The sequence below is a fragment of the Arachis hypogaea genome, chromosome 10 (genome assembly GCF_003086295.3).
Source record: "Arachis hypogaea cultivar Tifrunner chromosome 10, arahy.Tifrunner.gnm2.J5K5, whole genome shotgun sequence".
NCBI classification, from domain to species: Eukaryota; Viridiplantae; Streptophyta; class Magnoliopsida; order Fabales; family Fabaceae; genus Arachis; species Arachis hypogaea.
Genome location: NC_092045.1, coordinates 80,395,491 through 80,399,864, shown reverse-complemented (window position 1 = coordinate 80,399,864; position 4,374 = coordinate 80,395,491). Strand labels below are relative to the sequence as shown.

The 4,374-nt window shown below is 35.1% G+C and overlaps 1 non-coding gene across 1 annotated transcript; it reads right to left on the bottom strand.

Moving 5' to 3' along the window:
• Positions 1-2,371: 2,371 nt before the first annotated feature.
• Positions 2,372-2,475, bottom strand: LOC112718650 (small nucleolar RNA R71). The gene has a single exon (XR_003160981.1). It is a non-coding gene; the product is annotated as a small nucleolar RNA R71 (small nucleolar RNA).
• Positions 2,476-4,374: the final 1,899 nt, after the last annotated feature.

Below are 4,374 nucleotides of genomic sequence, written 5' to 3'. Positions count from 1 at the left end.
GAAATTCCACATGATCTGCATAAGTGTTCTATCCCTTTTATTGTTTAATTCCTTAACTTGCATTTTTCGAAAACCCATAAACAATTTTAATCTGCCTGACTGAGATTTACAAGGTGACCATAGCTTGCTTCATACCAACAATCTCTGTGGATTCGACCCTTACTCACGTAAGGTTTATTACTTGGACGACCCAGTACACTTGCTGGTTAGTTGAACGGAGTTGTGAATTCAACCAGTGCCATAATAATGATTTCATACAAAGACAAACAACTTGAAGAGAATATGGATCACAATTTCGTCCACCAAGTTTTTGGCGCCGTTACCGGGATTGTTCGAGTATGGACAACTGACGGTTCATCTTGTTGCTCAGATTAGGTAATTTTCTTTTCAAAATCTTTTCAAAAATTTTTTTCTTTTATTTTCGTTTTTACAAACTTTATTTTCGAAAAAATTAATAAAATACAAAAAAAAATAGAAAATCATAAAAATCAAAAAATATTTTATGTTTCTTGTTTGAATCTTGTGTTAATTTTTAAGTTTGGTGTCAATTGCATGCTTTTAAAATTTTTCTTGCATTATTTTCGAAAATCTCATGCATTCATAGTGTTCTTCATGATCTTCAAGTTGTTCTTGATAAGTCTTCTTGTTTGATCTTGATGATTTCTTGTTTTGTGTTGTTTGTTGTTTTTCATGTGCATCTTTGCATTCATATTTTCCATGCATTAAAAATTTCTAAGTTTGGTGTGTTGCATGTTTTCTTTGCATCAAAAATTTTCAAAATAATGTTCTTGATGTTCATCATGATCTTCAAAGTGTTCTTGGTGTTCATCTTGACATTCATAGCATTCTTGCATGCATCTTGTGTCTTGATCCAAAATTTCCATGCTTGGGTCATTTTTGTGTTTTTTCTTTAAAATTCAAAAATCAAAAAAAATATCTTTTCCTTATTCCCTCCAAAATTTCAAAATTTTGGGTTGACTTGGTCAAAAATTTTAAAATTAGTTGTTTCTTACAAGTCAAGTCAAAATTTCAATTTTAAAAATCTTATCTTTTCAAAATCTTTTTCAAAAATTAGATCTTTTTCAATTTTTCTATTTTTCGAAATTTTAAAAATCTTTTTCAAATTATTTCAAAATCTTTTTCTTATCTTTATATCAAATTTTCGAAAATTAGCTAACAATTAATGTGATTGGTTCAAAATTTGAAGTTTGTTACTTTCTTGTTAAGAAAGGTTCAATCTTTAAGTTCTAGAATCTTATCTTGTAGTTTCTTGTTAGTGAAATTATTTTTAAAAATTAAATCTTTTTCAAAATATCTTTTTCAAATATATCTTTTATCCTTTATCTTATCCTTTCAAAAAAAAATTTTATCTTCTTCAAAATTTGATTTCAAAATATCTTATCTAACTTCTTATCTTCTTATCTTTTTCAAATTTTGATTTCAAATCTTTTTCAATCAACTAACTAACTTTTTGTTTGTTTCTTATCTTTTTCAAAACCACCTAACTACTTTTCCCTCTCTAATTTCGAAAATGCTCTCTCTCTTTCTCAAAAAATTCTTTTTATTTTAAACTTTAATTTTAATTATATTTTGTCTTTGATTTTCGAAAATTACTAACCTCTTTTTCAAAATTATTTTCGAAAATTTCTCTTCCCTTCTCTTCTTCTATTAATTATTTAATTACTAACACTTCTCTCACCTCTCTTCATCCAAATCCGAATCCATCCTTCTTCTTTCTTCTACCCCTTTCTTCTTCTACTAACATAAAGGAATCTCTATACTGTGACATAGAAGATTCCTCTTTCTTTTCTTGTTTTCTTCTCTTCATATGAGCAGGAACAGGGAAAAAGGCACTCTTGTTGAAGTTGATCCAGAACCTGAAAGGACTCTGAAGAGAAAATTAAGAGAAGCTAAATTACAACAATCCAGAAATAACCTTTCAGAAATTTTCGAACAAGAGAAGGACATGGCAGCCAAAAATAATAATAATAATAATAATGCAAGGAGAATGCTTGGTGACTTCACAAAACCAACATCCAAGTTTGATGGAAGAAGCATCTCCATTCCTGCCATTGGAGCCAATAACTTTGAGCTTAAGCCTCAACTAGTTGCACTAATGCAACAAAACTGCAAGTTTTATGGACTTCCATCTGAAGATCCTTATCAGTTCTTAACTGAGTTCTTGCAGATCTGTGAGACTGTGAAGACGAATGGAGTTGATCCTGAAGTCTACAAACTCATGCTTTTCCCTTTTGCTGTAAGAGACAGAGCTAGAATATGGTTGGATTCACAACCTAAGGATAGCCTGGACTCCTGGGATAAGCTGGTCACTGCCTTCTTGGATAAATTCTTTCCTCCTCAAAAGCTGAGCAAGCTGAGAGTGGATGTTCAAACCTTCAAACAAAAAGATGGTGAATCCCTCTATGAAGCTTGGGAAAGATACAAGCAGTTGACCAAGAGATGTCCATCTGACATGTTTTCAGAATGGACCCTATTAGATATATTCTATTATGGTCTCTCTGAATTTTCGAAAATGTCACTGGACCATTCTGCAGGTGGATCTATTCACCTGAAGAAAACGCCTGAAGAGGCACAAGAACTCATTGACATGGTTGCAAACAACCAGTTCATGTATACCTCTGAGAGGAATTCCGTGAATAATGGGGTACCTCAGAAGAAAGGAGTTCTTGAAATTGATGCTCTGAATGCCATACTGGCTCAGAACAAAGTGTTGACTCAACAGGTCAACATGATCTCTCAAAATCTGAATGGATTGCAACATGCATCCAACAGTACTAGAGAGGCAGCTTCTGAAGAAGCTTATGATCCTGAGAACCCTGCCATGGCAGAGGTTAATTATCTGGGTGAACCCTATGGAAACACTTATAACCCATCATGGAGAAATCATCCAAATTTCTCCTGGAAGGATCAACAAAAGCCTCAACAAGGCTTTAACAATGGTGGACGCAATAGGCTAGGCAATAGCAAGCCATATCCATCATCTTCTCAGCAACAGACAGAGAACTCTGAACAAAATAATTCTAATTTAGCTAATATAGTCTCTGATCTGTCAAAAGCCACTTTCAGTTTCATGAATGAACAAGATCCTCCATTAGAAATTTGGAGGCACAAGTAGGCCAGCTGAGTAAGAAAGTTATTGAAACTCCTCCCAGTATTCTCCCAAGTAATACAGAAGAGAATCCAAAAGGAGAGTGCAAAGCCATTGACTTAGTCAACATGGCCGAATGCATCAAGGAGGAGGAGGACGAAAATCCTAGTGAGAAAGACCTCCTGGGACGTTCCTCAAGCAAGAAGGAGTTTCCTATTAAGGATCCTGAGGAATCTAAGGCTCATACAGAGACCATAGAGATTCCATTCAATCTCCTTCTGCCATTCATGAGCTCTGACTATTATTCATCCTCTGAAGAGGATGAAGATGTGACTGGAGAGCAAGTTGCTCAATATTTAGGAGCTATCATGAAGCTGAATGCCAAGCTATTTGGTAATGAGACTTGGGAAAGTGAACCTCCCTTGCTCATTAGTGACTTAGATACTTGGATTCAGGAAACTCTACCTCAAAAGAAACAAGATCCTGGCAAGTTCTTAATACCTTGCACCATAGGCACCATGAGCTTTGAAAAAGCTCTATATGATCTGGGATCAGGGATAAATCTGATGCCACTCTCTGTAATGGAGAAGTTAGGGATCATTGAGGTACAACCTGCCTTGTTCTCATTACAATTGGCAGACAAGTCCATGAGACAAGCTTATGAATAGTAGAGGACGTGCTAGTGAAGGTTGAAGCCTTTACATCCCTGCTGATTTCATAATCCTAGACACTAGGAAGGAAGATGATGAATGCATCATCCTAGGAAGACCTTTCCTAGCCACAGCAGAAGCTGTGATAGACGTTCACAGAGGAGAGTTAGTTCTTCAATTGAATGGAGAATACCTTGTGTTTCAGGCACATGGCCATCCCTCTGTGACAAAAGAGAGTAAGCATGAAGAGCTTCTCTCAGTTCAAGGTCAAGAAGAGCCCACACAGTCAAACTCTAAGTTTGGTGTTGTGAGGCCACAACCAAACTCTAAGTTTGGTGTTCAAATTCCATATCCAAACTCTAAGTTTGGTGTGGAGACAACACATTAAATTGACCTGATCATCTTGTGGCTCCATGAGAGCCACTGTCAAGCTATTGACATTAAAGAAGCGCTTGTTGGGAGGCAACCCAATTTTATTTATCTAATTTTATTTTATTTTGTTTTGGTGTTATTTTTGTGTTGAATTAGGTACATGATCATGAGGAGTCACGAAAAAATCAAAAAAATTAAAAACAGAGTCAAAAACAGAAGAAAAAAAATTTTCACTCTGGAGGA